The sequence below is a fragment of the Lithobates pipiens genome, unplaced genomic scaffold, assembly GCF_037356315.1.
Source record: "Lithobates pipiens isolate NorthernLeopardFrog02 unplaced genomic scaffold, aLitPip1_a1.2 Scaffold_28, whole genome shotgun sequence".
Classification (NCBI taxonomy): Eukaryota; Metazoa; Chordata; class Amphibia; order Anura; family Ranidae; genus Lithobates; species Lithobates pipiens.
Genome location: NW_027507789.1, coordinates 129170988 through 129192206, shown reverse-complemented (window position 1 = coordinate 129192206; position 21219 = coordinate 129170988). Strand labels below are relative to the sequence as shown.

The window sequence follows — 21219 nt, the reverse complement described above, 5'->3', positions numbered from 1 at the left end:
CAAAAAACAAGCAGTACTAATGAAAAGCTGGCACACTTTTCAGCAGAGTGCCAAGTGAACTTGCCACAGAATGCTGCACCCAAAGTCCACTCTCAAGTGTAAAGTGACCACCACCTGCTGCCTCAGAAAGAGGACTGAAACACATAAGGTGGCATCTTGGCCATCTCCGTGAAACTTCAACTACCTTTTATAATGGATAAAGTGGTGAATACTTGTAGTTTAGAGTTCTGAGGCCTCCAGCTCAAGCAATGAATGCAGAGCATGGAATGTCCCACCCGATTTTAGTCGATAACGTGTTCATTTTTACGGGTAGCATGGCCGAGCGGTCTAAGGTGCTGGATTAAGGCTCCAGTCTCTTTGGGGGCGTGGGTTCGAATCCCACTGCTGCCAAACTCCTTTTAACAAAATCCCTACCCTCTAGGGCTCAAGCTTCTCTGATCTTGCTCCTGCAATTTACTGCAGTTCCTTTCCCAACTCACTGGAATCTCAAAAAACACTTACCTCTCTGCTTTAGCAGCATTAGAAAAGCTGCAATCATTGCATGTTTTGTTTGATACATGATACATACATATAATATGCATGTTGTGCACATATTACATACATGCTACACACACTACACACATATGACATACATGTTACACACATGTGACACACGTGCTACTTACATATTACACACATAGTTCACACATATTACACAAATGTTACATACATATGATATACATGTTGCATGCATGTTACATACATGTCACACTCATGTTACACACCATTTAGACACAATTTTACACACATGTCACATGCATGTTACACATATTACACACATATAACATACATGTCATACACATCACATACATGCTACACACATATGACATGCATGTCACACACATGTTACATTAATATGACACACATATGACATGCATGTTGCACATATCTTACATACATGTTACACACATATGGCATGCATATGACATGCATGGTACACACATGTTACATACATGTTACACATATGACACACAATACACATATGGCATACATATCACACATATTATATACGTGTTACACACATATTACACAGATTATACATACATATGACATACATGTTGAATACATGTTACATACATGTCATACACTTATGAAATACATGTTACACACGTTACATACATATGACACACATGACATACATGTTACGTACATGTCACATACAAACAATGAATGCAGAGCATGGAATGTAGACTGTCGTGCCTCTTTTTAGTCCTTAGCAAGAGCACTTTCACAGGTAGCATGGCCGAGCGGTCTAAGGCGCTGGATTTAGGCTCCAGTCTCTTTGGAGGCGTGGGTTCAAATCCCACTGCTGCCAAGCTCTTTTAACAAATGCCTATCCTTGAGTGCTCAAGCGTCTCTGAAGTTTCTGCTGCACTTTGCTGGCATTCCTTGCTCAACACACTGGAATCTCAGAACAGCAGCATTAGGAAATTGCATGCTTTGGTTGAGAAGTCTTCCAAAAGGGCACACTTCTGATGAGATGATTAGTGAAATCTTGTCAACGTTACAAAACAAGTCCAACTGAACGTGATTACCTCTCCTGTAAGCTAGATTCCACATTAACACTTTAAGTGTGGACACCAAAAAACAAGCAGTACTAATGAAAAGCTGGCACACTTTTCAGCAGAGTGCCAAGTGAACTTGCCACAGAATGCTGCACCCAAAGTCCACTCTCAAGTGTAAAGTGACCACCACCTGCTGCCTCAGAAAGAGGACTGAAACACATAAGGTGGCATCTTGGCCATCTCCGTGAAACTTCAACTACCTTTTATAATGGATAAAGTGGTGAATACTTGTAGTTTAGAGTTCTGAAGCCTCCAGCTCAAGCAATGAATGCAGAGCATGGAATGTCCCACCCCATTTTAGTCGATAACGTGTTCATTTTTATGGGTAGCATGGCCGAGCGGTCTAAGGCGCTGGATTAAGGCTCCAGTCTCTTTGGGGGCGTGGGTTCGAATCCCACTGCTGCCAAACTCCTTTTAACAAAATCCCTACCCTCTAGGGCTCAAGCTTCTCTGATCTTGCTCCTGCAATTTACTGCAGTTCCTTTCCCAACTCACTGGAATCTCAAAAAACACTTACCTCTCTGCTTTAGCAGCATTAGAAAAGCTGCAATCATTGCATGTTTTGTTTGATACATGATACATACATATAATATGCATGTTGTGCACATATTACATACATGCTACACACACTACACACATATGACATACATGTTACACACATGTGACACACGTGCTACTTACATATTACACACATAGTTCACACATATTACACAAATGTTACATACATATGATATACATGTTGCATGCATGTTACATACATGTCACACTCATGTTACATACCATTTAGACACAATTTTACACACATGTCACATGCATGTTACACATATTACACACATATAACATACATGTCATACACATCACATACATGCTACACACATATGCCATGCATGTCACACACATGTTACATTAATATGACACACATATGACATGCATGTTGCACATATCTTACATACATGTTACACACATATGGCATGCATATGACATGCATGGTACACACATGGTACATACATGTTACACATATGACACACAATACACATATGGCATACATATCACACATATTACATACGTGTTACACACATATTACACAGATTATACATACATATGACATACATGTTGAATGCATGTTACATACATGTCATACACTTATGAAATACATGTTACACACGTTACATACATATGACACACATGACATACATGTTACATACATGTCACATACAAACAATGAATGCAGAGCGGGGCGTGGCTACCGCGCGCTAGTGAATGGACGCCTGAACGGTGTGCTCCGCTCTAGCGATGGTCCCTTCTCAACACCGAAGCGTCGAATTGTCAATCCACATACATACCCGGTAACCGGAACATCTGTGGACCCCGGAGCTATGTCCCGCAGGAGGAAAGAGGCGGCCAAACCAAAGAAATTGGTCGATTTCTTCAGGCCGGCGGAGCGCGGCCTAAAGCAAGATGGCGCCGGCGGAGCTGATTCGCCTCCACCTCCCTCATGCAGTTCCCGGTCGGATGATTCGAGCCCTGATATGGACAGAGCGCAACGCGGAAGGTCTCCAGCGGCATCCACCCCGAACTCCTGCAGCCCAGTAAAATCCAAACCAAGGCTGGAAGAAGACTGCAGACAGGTGAGCACAGACCAGGACTCCCTGGAAGACACAAGAGAGTTAACAGACCCCTTTAACGCTTTCCCTACTGCTGGCAAACCTGTCTCAGACACTATGCTGAAGGAGATGCTGCTCTCCCTCCGCACATCCATGCATGCTGACATGCTGAAGTGTGTTAGCTCCTTTAAAAAAGAAGTTGGAGAGATGAGTGGCAGAGTGGAACATATTGAGTCCAAAATGGGGGACTTCGCTACTTCCCATAATACTCTGATTGATGCATTTCAGGAGCAAGCGGATGAAATCGCATGGCTTAAAAGCAAAATCGCAGACCTTGAAGATAGGTCGAGAAGGAATAATATTAAGATAAGGGGAGTCCCCGAATCCGTCCTTCCTGCGCATTTACAGCAATATGCCAAGGAACTTCTGAGCGCATTCCTTCCCTCTACAGATGAAGCGGAGATGCAGGTGGACCGCATCCACAGATTACCCAAACCATCTCATTTACCAGATAATATCCCTAGAGATGTGTTAATGAGAGTGCATTTCTTCCAAACCAAAGAGAAGCTAATGATGGCGTTCCGCAAACAGCAAATTCCTCCTGAAAAATTTACTCACATTCAACTGTTTGCGGACCTTTCGCAGTATACAATGCAAAAACGGAAGTCGTTGGTGTCGGTGACCAAAGCTCTGAGAAACCACAACATCCCGTATAGATGGGGCTACCCGGTGAAACTGACGGTTACACACGAGGACAACACCACCGTGGTGACCAACATTGAAGAGGGATTGGCCCTGTTACGATCCCTGGCCATACTACCTGCGACAGCAGCGAATGAACCCTCATTAACAAAAATGGCACACTCTCCTGAAGGCTGGCACACAGTGTCGCACAAGAAGAAGAAAAACTGGGCGTGGCTACCGCGCGCTAGTGAATGGACGCCTGAACGGTGTGCTTCGCTCTAGCGACGGTCCCTTCTCAACACCGAAGCGACGAATTGTCAATCCACATACATACCCGGTAACCGGAACATCTGTGGACCCCGGAGCTATGTCCCGCAGGAGGAAAGAGGCGGCCAAACCAAAGAAATTGGTCGATTTCTTCAGGCCGGCGGAGCGCGGCCTAAAGCAAGATGGCGCCGGCGGAGCTGATTCACCTCCACCTCCCTCATGCAGTTCCCGGTCGGATGATTCGAGCCCTGATATGGACAGAGCGCAACGCGGAAGGTCTCCAGCGGCATCCACCCCGAACTCCTGCAGCCCAGTAAAATCCAAACCAAGGCTGGAAGAAGACTGCAGACAGGTGAGCACAGACCAGGACTCCCTGGAAGACACAAGAGAGTTAACAGACCCCTTTAACGCTTTCCCTACTGCTGGCAAACCTGTCTCAGACACTATGCTGAAGGAGATGCTGCTCTCCCTCCGCACATCCATGCATGCTGACATGCTGAAGTGTGTTAGCTCCTTTAAAAAAGAAGTTGGAGAGATGAGTGGCAGAGTGGAACATATTGAGTCCAAAATGGGGGACTTCGCTACTTCCCATAATACTCTGATTGATGCATTTCAGGAGCAAGCGGATGAAATCGCATGGCTTAAAAGCAAAATCGCAGACCATGAAGATAGGTCGAGAAGGAATAATATTAAGATAAGGGGAGTCCCCGAATCCGTCCTTCCTGCGCATTTACAGCAATATGCCAAGGAACTTCTGAGCGCATTCCTTCCCTCTACAGATGAAGCGGAGATGCAGGTGGACCGCATCCACAGATTACCCAAACCATCTCATTTGCCAGATAATATCCCTAGAGATGTGTTAATGAGAGTGCATTTCTTCCAAACCAAAGAGAAGCTAATGATGGCGTTCCGCAAACAGCAAATTCCTCCTGAAAAATTTACTCACATTCAACTGTTTGCGGACCTTTCGCAGTATACAATGCAAAAACGGAAGTCGTTGGTGTCGGTGACCAAAGCTCTGAGAAACCACAACATCCCGTATAGATGGGGCTACCCGGTGAAACTGACGGTTACACACGAGGACAACACCACCGTGGTGACCAACATTGAAGAGGGATTGGCCCTGTTACGATCCCTGGCCATACTACCTGCGACAGCAGCGGATGAACCCTCATTAACAAAAATGGCACACTCTCCTGAAGGCTGGCACACAGTGTCGCACAAGAAGAAGAAAAACTCTAGGAAAAGTAAGTCTTAACGTGCTCCCTCCCTGAGCTGAGTAGTATGTGGATACATATAGGGGCCTTGTAGCACTATGGAGCATTAGTGCGTTTCTTCCCCCCCTCGTTATAATGGACGGTATTTCCGACCTCTGGTTCTTGAATCTTGTTTTTTTAATACTGTTTTGTTTCCTTTTTTTTGGACATGACTCTCCCCCTATTTTTCTCCCCTTCCTATGTGCATCCCCCATGGTCTGGTCGGCTTCTTCGTCTTTCGAGAACAATGTACAGAAATTATGGACTCCCGCTACTGGTACCATATTCTCCGGGTTTCGTGAGTACCCTCCAATAACTGATAGATATGTCTTTTAATGTTGTTTCATTTAACGCAAACGGGCTAAATCATCCGGCAAAGCGCTCCACAGCATGGAAAGAGGCCATCAAACTCAAGGCAGATGTACTTCTTATACAGGAAACACACTTTGAAGCTGGTAATATACCAAAATTCCAACACAAAAACTTCCCAACTATCTTTATGTCCTGCGCACCGAAAAAACACAGGGGGGTCCTTATTGCTTTTAGAGACTCGGTCTCCTTTGTGTTAAAAGAGATCCACACGGACCCTGCAGGTAGATTCTTAATCGTACAAGGAGAGCTCAACAGTAAGCAGTATACCCTGGTCAATTTATATGCCCCTAACACCCACCAAATTCGGTTCCTGCAAAGATTGTATAGAAAAATTGAGGATCTTCGATGGGGGTCCCTGATTATTTGTGGAGATCATAATGTCACCCCTGACCCTACTTTGGACTCTACTACGGTTGCCAAAAGGTCTCCTCCTAAACTTCAGCCTCTCTTACATGCCGCTGATGTATATGATGTTTAGAGATGTCAGCACAGCGACGAGCGGGACTACACATGTTTCTCACCCAGGCACAACTCGTATTCCCGCATTGACCTAATGCTTGTTGACAAACAGTTGCTGCAGTCAATCTCTAAATCCTCCATCCATGACATTACGTGGTCTGACCACGCCCCAGTATCTATGGTGGTGATGGAGGGTCACGCTCCTGGTCCAGCTTACATTTGGAGAGCCAATTCCCGCATATTTCAAATGCCAGAACATGCTACCAGCATCAGAGCGCATCTGAAGGACTATTTTGCTTGTAATGCTGGTTCGGTGGATGACCCGATGGTGTTATGGTGTGCCCATAAGGCATATATTAGAGGAATAATGATTAAGATTTGTGCAGGAGAGAAGAGGCGGAGGACACATAGGGTAGATCAACTGCTCACCACTATAAGAACTCTTGAATCCCTTAATAAATCTAATACTGATCCAAATTTAGCTCAACAGTTATCTAGGGCTCGTTCTGATCTCAGACTTATGCTGACTGAACAAAATGAAAAATACGTACGCTCATTGCGTATGTCCTTCTACTCCTCCGGAAATAGAGCGGGCAAATTCTTGGCACAGAGGCTTAGAGGAATGAGAACTAAATCTAGAATACCATATTTATTAGGGCCTCAAGGTAAAGGGAAAATTGTTAACCCGCAGGAGATAGCAGAATCTTTTGCCGAATACTACGCAACACTTTATAATCTGAGCAAAGATCCCCACACCGTTCAGCCCACTGACGATGCCATACAAGCATTCTTAGCTAAGATTAGGCTGCCGAAACTTACGAAGGACCAGCTAGATTCCCTCAACTCCCCGGTCACTAAGTCTGAGATCGAAAAAGTCATAGGCACTCTTCCGCTGGGAAAATCCCCTGGCCCGGATGGGCTATCTAATGACTATTATAAGGCCTTCGGTGAGCAGTTGTCCCCAACGCTGCAACAGGTATATGCAGCCGCAGTGTCCTCGACCTCTTTCCCTAAAGAGATGCTTAAGGCATTTGTTGTAACGATTCCGAAGCCTGGTAAGGACCCTACCACCCCGGCGAATTTTAGGCCGATATCTCTACTTAATACCGATGTCAAGGTATATGCGAAGATATTAGCACTTAGACTGCTCCCGATACTCCCTTCTATTATTAACCCCGATCAATCGGGCTTTACTACCGGTAGACAGGCATCGGATGCCACTAGAAGGGTCATCAACATAGTCCAACATGCAAAGGCCTGTCGGACGCCTTCTCTGCTCCTATCTTTGGATGCAGAGAAGGCGTTCGACAGGATCCACTGGGGCTACATGAGACAGGTGTTGATGGAGTTTGGCTTCTCAGGCCCAATTCTGTCGGCTGTGTTAGCTTTGTACTCCTCACCTTGCGCACAGGTCTATACATCCAACATGCTGTCCTCTGTTTTTGCTATAACAAACGGTACGAGACAGGGATGCCCCTTATCCCCCTCCATTTTTAATCTTCTGATCGAGCCACTGGCGGAGAGGGTGCGATCTGACCCCTCCATCACTGGCTTTAAGGTGGGAGAAAGGGAGCATGTGTTGAATTTATTCGCGGATGACATTATCCTATTTTTAACTTCCCCGGACATCTCTCTTAGACGAGCCACCCAGACCCTGGAGGAATTTGGGAACATCTCCTTCTATAAAGTTAATTCGACTAAATCCTTAATTTTAGGACTGGGAGTGCCCCCCCCTTAGAGGCCGTTCTGAAAAAGGAGTTTCCCTATAGTTGGAGCCCAGAACACATTACCTATCTGGGCGTCAAAGTTACTAAAGACCTGAAACAACTGGCCCCTTCCAACTTTTCCCCCTTACTGTCAAAACTCAAAACTGACATTGTCCAACTGAACAAAACCGAATTGACTTGGACGGGAAGGTTAGCCACCTTCAAAATGATTATATTACCGCAGGTTCTGTACATGTTCCGCACCCTCCCAATCCCTCTAGGAGAGGTTCATTTTGGACCCTTTAATGCGATACTCAGACAGTTCCTATGGAGAGGTAAGAAACCTAGATGTGCTAAATCACTACTGGTGAAACATAGGAGAGCGGGTGGTATGGGGCTAGTGGACATTCGAGACTACTACAGGGCCTCATTACTTACTCAAGTCAAACATTGGCTCAAGCCCTCATGGGTGACCCCTTGGGTCGAGCTGGAAAGAGCCCTGTGCCCGACAGATGACTTGACAATCCTGCTCTTAGTAGATTCTCTGAAGCCGTACTCTGTGCGCATATTTCCCCCCACCATCCAGGCCTCTTTGTTGGCCTGGAGGACTCTCACCAATTTAGCGTCAGCGGTGCAGGAGACCAAGGAGCTCCCTATACCCTTAAAAGTTCTCTCCTATATAGTCCCCGACCTTCCTACGGGTACATGGCATGACAAGGGAATCAAATATATCGCTGACTTATACACTGAGGACAGGCCCATTCCCTTCGACATACTACAGGAACGATATGGACTTTCACCCACGGATAGGTTTACCTACTACCGTATATTACATTGCTTGAGAGCAGCAAAGACGCATCAAGTGCGTTTGCCTACAGTTGCTTGGGAGTACTACAACTCCAACTTCCTAACTCGGGGTGGGATTTCCCTCTTTTATAACATCTACCAAAACAAATTGGAGTTTGCTAAGTCTCGCCCCTACGAATTATGGGAAAGGGATATGAATACCTCCTTCACACCTCAACAATGGAAAGCAGCCTTTCGGGCTGTATATGCTTCCTCCAAATCCGTCAATCATTGGGAACTATCACAAAAAATCGCCCTTAGATGGTACCTCACCCCATACAAAATATCCAAATTTGTCTGTGGGGGGTCCCCGCTATGCTGGAGAATGTGCGGAGACATTGGAAATCTGTACCATGTGTTCTGGAGTTGCAGGAGCCTGACTAGCTTCTGGAACTCCCTGTTCCGTGTATTGTCCGGTGTGTCGGGGATCCTAACTAGACCTAACCCCGCTCTTGCTATATTGAACATAGGAATAGACATTTTTCCTCCTGAGTCTAGAGTGGTGGTAACACACATCTTATTGGTGGCGCGTTCGCTGATAGCGAAACACTGGAAATCCAACTACGCCCCCAAAATATCTGAGGTTTTAGCTATCACCCAAATTCACTGTGTATATGAAACATTGATTGCTAGCAGACATGGTAATAGAATGAAGATGTTGAATAAATGGCGAATATGGAAAGATTGGTACAAGCCTACTTGATCTTAATGAGTGTTACATAAATGTAGATTGGAGATGACCGCCAGACCTTGGTCTGAGGACCTACTATTCCTATCCCTACTCTTCCCTTTTCTTCCCCCTTCCTTTACTCCCCGTTTCTTACTTTTCCCCCACCTTCCTTGTTCCTCTAAGCAGAATACCCATGGGTATCTATCTTTGTAGTGAGAATAGCTCCCACTAATCGGTGGGGTATGTCAGTGAGTTATATAGTTTATCTCAGCACCCTTAGTTGAAAATGAATCTAGGCCTTTCTATTTACGGTTGTTATATGTACATTTTTTATCATTCCGGAGAATAGGCATTTTCATGTATTGTGTCTTACGGGTTATTCTCAACATGGTCTTTTCTTTTTATGGGTGTTTGTATATCTTTTTAGTGGTTATGTCACTTACTACTTGTATATGTCATTTGCAAAATTTTCAATAAAAACGAATTGTTAAAAAAAAAAAATGAATGCAGAGCATGGAATGTAGACTGTCATGCCTCTTTTTAGTCCTTATCAAGAGCACTTTCACAGGTAGCATGGCCGAGCGTTCTAAGGCGCTGGATTTAGGCTCCAGTCTCTTTGGAGGCGTGGGTTCAAATCCCACTGCTGCCAAGCTCTTTTAACAAATGCCTATCCTTGATTGCTCAAGCGTCTCTGAAGTTTCTGCTGCACTTTGCTGGCATTCCTTGCTCAACACACTGGAATCTCAGAACAGCAGCATTAGGAAATTGCATGCTTTGGTTGAGAAGTCTTCCAAAAGGGCACACTTCTGATGAGATGACTAGTGAAATCTTGTCAATGTTACAAAACAAGTCCAACTGAACGTGATTACCTCTCCTGTAAGCTAGATTCCACATTAACACTTTAAGTGTGGACACCAAAAAACAAGCAGTACTAATGAAAAGCTGGCACACTTTTCAGCAGAGTGCCAAGTGAACTTGCCACAGAATGCTGCACCCAAAGTCCACTCTCAAGTGTAAAGTGACCACCACCTGCTGCCTCAGAAAGAGGACTGAAACACATAAGGTGGCATCTTGGCCATCTCCGTGAAACTTCAACTACCTTTTATAATGGATAAAGTGGTGAATACTTGTAGTTTAGAGTTCTGAGGCCTCCAGCTCAAGCAATGAATGCAGAGCATGGAATGTCCCACCCGATTTTAGTCGATAACGTGTTCATTTTTTTGGGTAGCATGGCCGAGCGGTCTAAGGCGCTGGATTAAGGCTCCAGTCTCTTTGGGGGTGTGGGTTCGAATCCCACTGCTGCCAAACTCCTTTTAACAAAATCCCTACCCTCTAGGGCTCAAGCTTCTCTGATCTTGCTCCTGCAATTTACTGCAGTTCCTTTCCCAACTCACTGGAATCTCAAAAAACACTTACCTCTCTGCTTTAGCAGCATTAGAAAAGCTGCAATCATTGCATGTTTTGTTTGATACATGATACATACATATAATATGCATGTTGTGCACATATGACATATATGCTACACACACTACACACATATGACATACATGTTACACACATGTGACACACGTGCTACTTACATATTACACACATAGTTCACACATATTACACAAATGTTACATACATATGATATACATGTTGCATGCATGTTACATACATGTCACACTCATGTTACACACCATTTAGACACAATTTTACACACATGTCACATGCATGTTACACATATTACACACATATAACATACATGTCATACACATCACATACATGCTACACACATATGACATGCATGTCACACACATGTTACATTAATATGACACACATATGACATGCATGTTGCACATATCTTACATACATGTTACACACATATGGCATGCATATGACATGCATGGTACACACATGTTACATACATGTTACACATATGACACACAATACACATATGGCATACATATCACACATATTACATACGTGTTACACACATATTACACAGATTATACATACATATGACATACATGTTGAATACATGTTACATACATGTCATACACTTATGAAATACATGTTACACACGTTACATACATATGACACACATGACATACATGTTACGTACATGTCACATACAAACAATGAATGCAGAGCATGGAATGTAGACTGTCATGCCTCTTTTTAGTCCTTAGCAAGAGCACTTTCACAGGTAGCATGGCCGAGCGGTCTAAGGCGCTGGATTTAGGCTCCAGTCTCTTTGGAGGCGTGGGTTCAAATCCCACTGCTGCCAAGCTCTTTTAACAAATGCCTATCCTTGATTGCTCAAGCGTCTCTGAAGTTTCTGCTGCACTTTGCTGGCATTCCTTGCTCAACACACTGGAATCTCAGAACAGCAGCATTAGGAAATTGCATGCTTTGGTTGAGAAGTCTTCCAAAAGGGCACACTTCTGATGAGATGACTAGTGAAATCTTGTCAATGTTACAAAACAAGTCCAACTGAACGTGATTACCTCTCCTGTAAGCTAGATTCCACATTAACACTTTAAGTGTGGACACCAAAAAACAAGCAGTACTAATGAAAAGCTGGCACACTTTTCAGCAGAGTGCCAAGTGAACTTGCCACAGAATGCTGCACCCAAAGTCCACTCTCAAGTGTAAAGTGACCACCACCTGCTGCCTCAGAAAGAGGACTGAAACACATAAGGTGGCATCTTGGCCATCTCCGTGAAACTTCAACTACCTTTTATAATGGATAAAGTGGTGAATACTTGTAGTTTAGAGTTCTGAGGCCTCCAGCTCAAGCAATGAATGCAGAGCATGGAATGTCCCACCCGATTTTAGTCGATAACGTGTTCATTTTTTTGGGTAGCATGGCCGAGCGGTCTAAGGCGCTGGATTAAGGCTCCAGTCTCTTTGGGGGTGTGGGTTCGAATCCCACTGCTGCCAAACTCCTTTTAACAAAATCCCTACCCTCTAGGGCTCAAGCTTCTCTGATCTTGCTACTGCAATTTACTGCAGTTCCTTTCCCAACTCACTGGAATCTCAAAAAACACTTACCTCTCTGCTTTAGCAGCATTAGAAAAGCTGCAATCATTGCATGTTTTGTTTGATACATGATACATACATATAATATGCATGTTGTGCACATATGACATACATGCTACACACACTACACACATATGACATACATGTTACACACATGTGACACACGTGCTACTTACATATTACACACATAGTTCACACATATTACACAAATGTTACATACATATGATATACATGTTGCATGCATGTTACATACATGTCACACTCATGTTACACACCATTTAGACACAATTTTACACACATGTCACATGCATGTTACACATATTACACACATATAACATACATGTCATACACATCACATACATGCTACACACATATGACATGCATGTCACACACATGTTACATTAATATGACACACATATGACATGTATGTTGCACATATCTTACATACATGTTACACACATATGGCATGCATATGACATGCATGGTACACACATGTTACATACATGTCACACATATGACACACAATACCCATATGGCATACATATCACACATATTATATACGTGTTACACACATATTACACAGATTATACATACATATGACATACATGTTGAATACATGTTACATACATGTCATACACTTATGAAATACATGTTACACACGTTACATACATATGACACACATGACATACATGTTACGTACATGTCACATACAAACAATGAATGCAGAGCATGGAATGTAGACTGTCGTGCCTCTTTTTAGTCCTTAGCAAGAGCACTTTTACAGGTAGCATGGCCGAGCGGTCTAAGGCGCTGGATTTAGGCTCCAGTCTCTTTGGAGGCGTGGGTTCAAATCCCACTGCTGCCAAGTTTTTTTAACAAATGCCTATCCTTGATTGCTCAAGCGTCTCTGAAGTTTCTGCTGCACTTTGCTGGCATTCCTTGCTCAACACACTGGAATCTCAGAACAGCAGCATTAGGAAATTGCATGCTTTGGTTGAGAAGTCTTCCAAAAGGGCACACTTCTGATGAGATGACTAGTGAAATCTTGTCAACGTTACAAAACAAGTCCAACTGAACGTGATTACCTCTCCTGTAAGCTAGATTCCACATTAACACTTTAAGTGTGGACACCAAAAAACAAGCAGTACTAATGAAAAGCTGGCACACTTTTCAGCAGAGTGCCAAGTGAACTTGCCACAGAATGCTGCACCCAAAGTCCACTCTCAAGTGTAAAGTGACCACCACCTGCTGCCTCAGAAAGAGGACTGAAACACATAAGGTGGCATCTTGGCCATATCCGTGAAACTTCTACTACCTTTTATAATGGATAAAGTGGTGAATACTTGTAGTTTAGAGTTCTGAGGCCTCCAGCTCCAGCAATGAATGCAGAGCATGGAATGTCCCACCCGATTTTAGTCGATAACGTGTTCATTATTATGGGTAGCATGGCCGAGCGGTCTAAGGCGCTGGATTAAGGCTCCAGTCTCTTTGGGGGCGTGGGTTCGAATCCCACTGCTGCCAAACTCCTTTTAACAAAATCCCTACCCTCTAGGGCTCAAGCTTCTCTGATCTTGCTCCTGCAATTTACTGCAGTTCCTTTCCCAACTCACTGGAATCTCAAAAAACACTTACCTCTCTGCTTTAGCAGCATTAGAAAAGCTGCAATCATTGCATGTTTTGTTTGATACATGATACATACATATAATATGCATGTTGTGCACATATTACATACATGCTACACACACTACACACATATGACATACATGTTACACACATGTGACACACGTGCTACTTACATATTACACACATAGTTCACACATATTACACAAATGTTACATACATGTGATATACATGTTGCATGCATGTTACATACATGTCACACTCATGTTACACACCATTTAGACACAATTTTACACACATGTCACATGCATGTTACACATATTACACACATATAACATACATGTCATACACATCACATACATGCTACACACATATGCCATGCATGTCACACACATGTTACATTAATATGACACACATATGACATGCATGTTGCACATATCTTACATACATGTTACACACATATGGCATGCATATGGCATGCATGGTACACACATGTTACATACATGTTACACATATGACACACAATACACATATGTCATACATATCACACATATTACATACGTGTTACACACATATTACACAGATTATACATACATATGACATACATGTCATACACTTATGAAATACATGTTACACACATTACATACATAAGACACACATGACATACATGTTACGTACATGTCACATACAAACAATGAATGCAGAGCATGGAATGTAGACTGTCATGCCTCTTTTTAGTCCTTAGCAAGAGCACCTTCACAGGTAGCATGGCCGAGCGGTCTAAGGCGCTGGATTTAGGCTCCAGTCTCTTTGGAGGCGTGGGTTCAAATCCCACTGCTGCCAAGCTCTTTTAACAAATGCCTATCCTTGATTGCTCAAGCGTCTCTGAAGTTTCTGCTGCACTTTGCTGGCATTCCTTGCTCAACACACTGGAATCTCAGAACAGCAGCATTAGGAAATTGCATGCTTTGGTTGAGAAGTCTTCCAAAAGGGCACACTTCTGATGAGATGACTAGTGAAATCTTGTCAACGTTACAAAACAAGTCCAACTAACGTGATTACCTCTCCTGTAAGCTAGATTCCACATTAACACTTTAAGTGTGGACACCAAAAAACAAGCAGTACTAATGAAAAGCTGGCACACTTTTCAGCAGAGTGCCAAGTGAACTTGCCACAGAATGCTGCACCCAAAGTCCACTCTCAAGTGTAAAGTGACCACCACCTGCTGCCTCAGAAAGAGGACTGAAACACATAAGGTGGCATCTTGGCCATCTCCGTGAAACTTCAACTACCTTTTATAATGGATAAAGTGGTGAATACTTTTAGTTTAGAGTTCTGAGGCCTCCAGCTCAAGCAATGAATGCAGAGCATGGAATGTCCCATCCGATTTTAGTCGATAACGTGTTCATTTTTATGGGTAGCATGGCCGAGCGGTCTAAGGCGCTGGATTAAGGCTCCAGTCTCTTTGGGGGCGTGGGTTCGAATCCCACTGCTGCCAAACTCCTTTTAACAAAATCCCTACCCTCTAGGGCTCAAGCTTCTCTGATCTTGCTCCTGCAATTTACTGCAGTTCCTTTCCCAACTCACTGGAATCTCAAAAAACACTTACCTCTCTGCTTTAGCAGCATTAGAAAAGCTGCAATCGACAGAATCTAGATTCTACAAACAATGGTCTTCCTGGTTATCACACCCAAAATGTATTAAGCTTGTCTAACTAGTAATCCATCATCCCCAGACCAAGCAGAGCCGGCAGCGAAAGTCACTGGTTCAGTGTACTATTTTTTTATATACAGTATTTGTAAGTTAGCTCTGATGATCCTGCAGCTCAGGTTTTTCGATTCAAGAATCTTCATCAATCTCTTCCTATATCTTACCTGTTTCTCTTCCCTTCCCTTCCTCCTGATCCTTTTTACTACCGTATTGGGACTAAATCGCACTCCCACTTAACCTTACCTTACCCTGTTTTATCTGGCGTGGCGCCCCCACTCGACACAGCCCATTGGGGTGTTGAGAGGGGACGAGATGCCCCCGGACCTAGCGATAAGGAATGTATAGTATACAGCAACTGGACCCCAGACTCGTAGCCCTTCTTTTTCTGTATCTTGCCTATGTTGGTAACACATGTTTCTCAACTTATCTAGGCACTCTCTGTTTATCTTATTTTTCTTTGACCTGTCAACTTTTTGTATCGCATTTGTATGGATTGTTATCAATATTTGTTATTGTATTATTCTACAATAAAAAATTTTGAAAAAAAAAAAAAAAAGAAAAGCTGCAATCATTGCATGTTTTGTTTGATACATGATACATACATATAATGTGCATGTTGTGCACATATTACATACATGCTACACACACTACACAAATATGACATACATGTTACACACATGTGACACACGTGCTACTTATATATTACACACATAGTTCACACATATTACACAAATGTTACATACATATGATATACATGTTGCATGCATGTTACATACATGTCACACTCATGTTACACACCATTTAGACACAATTTTACACACATGTCACATGCATGTTACACATATTACACACATATAACATACATGTCATACACATCACATACATGCTACACACATATGACATGCATGTCACACACATGTTACATTAATATGACACACATATGACATGTATGTTGCACATATCTTACATACATGTTACACACATATGGCATGCATATGACATGCATGGTACACACATGTTACATACATGTCACACATATGACACACAATACACATATGGCATACATATCACACATATTATATACGTGTTACACACATATTACACAGATTATACATACATATGACATACATGTTGAATACATGTTACATACATGTCATACACTTATGAAATACATGTTACACACGTTACATACATATGACACACGTTACATACATGTTACGTACATGTCACATACAAACAATGAATGCAGAGCATGGAATGTAGACTGTCGTGCCTCTTTTTAGTCCTTAGCAAGAGCACTTTCACAGGTAGCATGGCCGAGCGGTCTAAGGCGCTGGATTTAGGCTCCAGTCTCTTTGGAGGCGTGGGTTCAAATCCCACTGCTGCCAAGCTCTTTTAACAAATGCCTATCCTTGATTGCTCAAGCGTCTCTGAAGTTTCTGCTGCACTTTGCTGGCATTCGTTGCTCAACACACTGGAATCTCAGAACAGCAGCATTAGGAAATTGCATGCTTTGGTTGAGAAGTCTTCCAAAAGGGCACACTTCTGATGAGATGACTAGTGAAATCTTGTCAACGTTACAAAACAAGTCCAACTGAACGTGATTACCTCTCCTGTAAGCTAGATTCCACATTAACACTTTAAGTGTGGACACCAAAAAACAAGCAGTACTAATGAAAAGCTGGCACACTTTTCAGCAGAGTGCCAAGTGAACTTGCCACAGAATGCTGCACCCAAAGTCCACTCTCAAGTGTAAAGTGACCACCCCCTGCTGCCTCAGAAAGAGGACTGAAACACATAAGGTGGCATCTTGGCCATCTCCGTGCAACTTCAACTACCTTTTATAATGGATAAAGTGGTGAATACTTGTAGTTTAGAGTTCTGAGGCCTCCAGCTCAAGCAATGAATGCAGAGCATGGAATGTCCCACCCGATTTTAGTCGATAACGTGTTCATATTTATGGGTAGCATGGCCGAGCGGTCTAAGGCGCTGGATTAAGGCTCCAGTCTCTTTGGGGGCGTGGGTTCGAATCCCACTGCTGCCAAACACCTTTTAACAAAATCCCTACCCTCTAGGGCTCAAGCTTCTCTGATCTTGCTCCTGCAATTTACTGCAGTTCCTTTCCCAACTCACTGGAATCTCAAAAAACACTTACCTCTCTGCTTTAGCAGCATTAGAAAAGCTGCAATCATTGCATGTTTTGTTTGATACATGATACATACATATAATATGCATGTTGTGCACATATGACATACATGCTACACACACTACACACATATGACATACATGTTACACACATGTGACACACGTGCTACTTACATATTACACACATAGTTCACACATATTACACAAATGTTACATACATATGATATACATGTTGCATGCATGTTACATACATGTCACACTCATGTTACACACCATTTAGACACAATTTTACACACATGTCACATGCATGTTACACATATTACACACATATAACATACATGTCATACACATCACATACATGCTACACACATATGACATGCATGTCACACACATGTTACATTAATATGACACACATATGACATGCATGTTGCACATATCTTACATACATGTTACACACATATGGCATGCATATGACATGCATGGTACACACATGTTACATACATGTTACACATATGACACACAATACACATATGGCATACATATCACACATATTACATACGTGTTACACACATATTACACAGATTATACATACATATGACATACATGTTGAATACATGTTACATACATGTCATACACTTATGAAATACATGTTACACACGTTACATACATATGACACACATGACATACATGTTACGTACATGTCACATACAAACAATGAATGCAGAGCATGGAATGTAGACTGTCATGCCTCTTTTTAGTCCTTAGCAAGAGCACTTGCACAGGTAGCATGGCCGAGCGGTCTAAGGCGCTGGATTTAGGCTCCAGTCTCTTTGGAGGCGTGGGTTCAAATCCCACTGCTGCCAAGCTCTTTTAACAAATGCCTATCCTTGATTGCTCAAGCGTCTCTGAAGTTTCTGCTGCACTTTGCTGGCATTCCTTGCTCAACACACTGAAATCTCAGAACAGCAGCATTAGGAAATTGCATGCTTTGGTTGAGAAGTCTTCCAAAAGGGCACACTTCTGATGAGATGACTAGTTAAATCTTGTCAACGTTACAAAACAAGTCCAACTGAACGTGATTACCTCTCCTGTAAGCTAGATTCCACATTAACACTTTAAGTGTGGACACCAAAAAACAAGCAGTACTAATGAAAAGCTGGCACACTTTTCAGCAGAGTGCCAAGTGAACTTGCCACAGAATGCTGCACCCAAAGTCCACTCTCAAGTGTAAAGTGACCACCACCTGCTGCCTCAGAAAGAGGACTGAAACACATAAGGTGGCATCTTGGCCATCTCCGTGCAACTTCAACTACCTTTTATAATGGATAAAGTGGTGAATACTTGTAGTTTAGAGTTCTGAGGCCTCCAGCTCAAGCAATGAATGCAGAGCATGGAATGTCCCACCCCATTTTAGTCGATAACGTGTTCATTTTTATGGGTAGCATGGCCGAGCGGTCTAAGGCGCTGGATTAAGGCTCCAGTCTCTTTGGGGGCGTGGGTTCGAATCCCACTGCTGCCAAACTCCTTTTAACAAAATCCCTACCCTCTAGGGCTCAAGCTTCTCTGATCTTGCTCCTGCAATTTACTGCAGTTCCTTTCCCAACTCACTGGAATCTCAAAAAACACTTACCTCTCTGCTTTAGCAGCATTAGAAAAGCTGCAATCATTGCATGTTTTGTTTGATACATGATACATACATATAATATGCATGTTGTGCACATATTACATACATGCTACACACACTACACACATATGACATACATGTTACACACATGTGACACACGTGCTACTTACATATTACACACATAGTTCACACATATTACACAAATGTTACACAAATGTAACTTGCCACAGAATGCTGCACCCAAAGTCCACTCTCAAGTGTAAAGTGACCACCACCTGCTGCCTCAGAAAGAGGACTGAAACACATAAGGTGGCATCTTGGCCATCTCCGTGCAACTTCAACTACCTTTTATAATGGATAAAGTGGTGAATACTTGTAGTTTAGAGTTCTGAGGCCTCCAGCTCAAGCAATGAATGCAGAGCATGGAATGTCCCACCCGATTTTAGTCGATAACGTGTTCATATTTATGGGTAGCATGGCCGAGCGGTCTAAGGCGCTGGATTAAGGCTCCAGTCTCTTTGGGGGCGTGGGTTCGAATCCCACTGCTGCCAAACTCCTTTTAACAAAATACATGTTTTTAGTCCTTAGCAAGAGCACTTTCACAGGTGGCATGACCGAGCGGTCTAAGGCGCTGGATTTAGGCTCCAGTCTCTTTGGAGGCGTGGGTTCAAATCCCACTGCTGCCAAGCTCTTTTAACAAATGCCTATCCTTGATTGCTCAAGCGTCTCTGAAGTTTCTGCTGCACTTTGCTGGCATTCCTTGCTCAACACACTGGAATCTCAGAACAGCAGCATTAGGAAATTGCATGCTTTGGTTGAGAAGTCTTCCAAAAGGGCACACTTCTGATGAGATGACTAGTGAAATCTTGTCAACGTTACAAAACAAGTCCAACTGAACGTGATTACCTCTCCTGTAAGCTAGATTCCACATTAACACTTTAAGTGTGGACACCAAAAAACAAGCAGTACTAATGAAAAGCTGGCACACTTTTCAGCAGAGTGCCAAGTGAACTTGCCACAGAATGCTGCACCCAAAGTCCACTCTCAAGTGTAAAGTGACCACCACCTGCTGCCTCAGAAAGAGGACTGAAACACATAAGGTGGCATCTTGGCCATCTCCGTGCAACTTCAACTACCTTTTATAATGGATAAAGTGGTGAATACTTGTAGTTTAGAGTTCTGAGGCCTCCAGCTCAAGCAATGAATGCAGAGCATGGAATGTCCCACCCCATTTTAGTCGATAACGTGTTCATTTTTATGGGTAGCATGGCCGAGCGGTCTAAGGCGCTGGATTAAGGCTCCAGTCTCTTTGGGGGCGTGGGTTCGAATCCCACTGCTGCCAAACTCCTTTTAACAAAATCCCTACCCTCTAGGGCTCAAGCTTCTCTGATCTTGCTCCTGCAATTTACTGCAGTTCCTTTCCCAACTCACTGGAATCTCAAAAAACACTTACCTCTCTGCTTTAGCAGCATTAGAAAAGCTGCAATCATTGCATGTTTTGTTTGATACATGATACATACATATAATATGCATGTTGTGCACATATTACATACATGCTACACACACTACACACATATGACATACATGTTACACACATGTGACACACGTGCTACTTACATATTACACAC

General features: G+C 43.1%; 17 non-coding genes across 17 annotated transcripts; all 17 read left to right on the top strand.

Moving 5' to 3' along the window:
• Window positions 1-308: 308 nt before the first annotated feature.
• On the top strand, window positions 309-390 carry TRNAL-AAG (transfer RNA leucine (anticodon AAG)). The gene has a single exon. It is a non-coding gene; the product is annotated as a tRNA-Leu (tRNA).
• An 882-nt stretch (window positions 391-1272) lies between these two features.
• TRNAL-UAG (transfer RNA leucine (anticodon UAG)) lies at window positions 1273-1354 on the top strand. The gene has a single exon. It is a non-coding gene; the product is annotated as a tRNA-Leu (tRNA).
• Window positions 1355-1928: 574 nt separating this feature from the next.
• On the top strand, window positions 1929-2010 carry TRNAL-AAG (transfer RNA leucine (anticodon AAG)). The gene has a single exon. It is a non-coding gene; the product is annotated as a tRNA-Leu (tRNA).
• Window positions 2011-10035: 8025 nt separating this feature from the next.
• TRNAL-UAG (transfer RNA leucine (anticodon UAG)) lies at window positions 10036-10117 on the top strand. The gene has a single exon. It is a non-coding gene; the product is annotated as a tRNA-Leu (tRNA).
• Window positions 10118-10691: 574 nt separating this feature from the next.
• Window positions 10692-10773, top strand: TRNAL-AAG (transfer RNA leucine (anticodon AAG)). Its single transcript has one exon. It is a non-coding gene; the product is annotated as a tRNA-Leu (tRNA).
• An 882-nt stretch (window positions 10774-11655) lies between these two features.
• TRNAL-UAG (transfer RNA leucine (anticodon UAG)) lies at window positions 11656-11737 on the top strand. Its single transcript has one exon. It is a non-coding gene; the product is annotated as a tRNA-Leu (tRNA).
• A 574-nt stretch (window positions 11738-12311) lies between these two features.
• TRNAL-AAG (transfer RNA leucine (anticodon AAG)) lies at window positions 12312-12393 on the top strand. Its single transcript has one exon. It is a non-coding gene; the product is annotated as a tRNA-Leu (tRNA).
• An 882-nt stretch (window positions 12394-13275) lies between these two features.
• TRNAL-UAG (transfer RNA leucine (anticodon UAG)) lies at window positions 13276-13357 on the top strand. The gene has a single exon. It is a non-coding gene; the product is annotated as a tRNA-Leu (tRNA).
• A 574-nt stretch (window positions 13358-13931) lies between these two features.
• On the top strand, window positions 13932-14013 carry TRNAL-AAG (transfer RNA leucine (anticodon AAG)). Its single transcript has one exon. It is a non-coding gene; the product is annotated as a tRNA-Leu (tRNA).
• An 860-nt stretch (window positions 14014-14873) lies between these two features.
• Window positions 14874-14955, top strand: TRNAL-UAG (transfer RNA leucine (anticodon UAG)). Its single transcript has one exon. It is a non-coding gene; the product is annotated as a tRNA-Leu (tRNA).
• Window positions 14956-15528: 573 nt separating this feature from the next.
• Window positions 15529-15610, top strand: TRNAL-AAG (transfer RNA leucine (anticodon AAG)). Its single transcript has one exon. It is a non-coding gene; the product is annotated as a tRNA-Leu (tRNA).
• Window positions 15611-17128: 1518 nt separating this feature from the next.
• Window positions 17129-17210, top strand: TRNAL-UAG (transfer RNA leucine (anticodon UAG)). The gene has a single exon. It is a non-coding gene; the product is annotated as a tRNA-Leu (tRNA).
• A 574-nt stretch (window positions 17211-17784) lies between these two features.
• On the top strand, window positions 17785-17866 carry TRNAL-AAG (transfer RNA leucine (anticodon AAG)). The gene has a single exon. It is a non-coding gene; the product is annotated as a tRNA-Leu (tRNA).
• An 882-nt stretch (window positions 17867-18748) lies between these two features.
• On the top strand, window positions 18749-18830 carry TRNAL-UAG (transfer RNA leucine (anticodon UAG)). Its single transcript has one exon. It is a non-coding gene; the product is annotated as a tRNA-Leu (tRNA).
• A 574-nt stretch (window positions 18831-19404) lies between these two features.
• On the top strand, window positions 19405-19486 carry TRNAL-AAG (transfer RNA leucine (anticodon AAG)). Its single transcript has one exon. It is a non-coding gene; the product is annotated as a tRNA-Leu (tRNA).
• A 574-nt stretch (window positions 19487-20060) lies between these two features.
• Window positions 20061-20142, top strand: TRNAL-AAG (transfer RNA leucine (anticodon AAG)). Its single transcript has one exon. It is a non-coding gene; the product is annotated as a tRNA-Leu (tRNA).
• Window positions 20143-20851: 709 nt separating this feature from the next.
• On the top strand, window positions 20852-20933 carry TRNAL-AAG (transfer RNA leucine (anticodon AAG)). The gene has a single exon. It is a non-coding gene; the product is annotated as a tRNA-Leu (tRNA).
• Window positions 20934-21219: the final 286 nt, after the last annotated feature.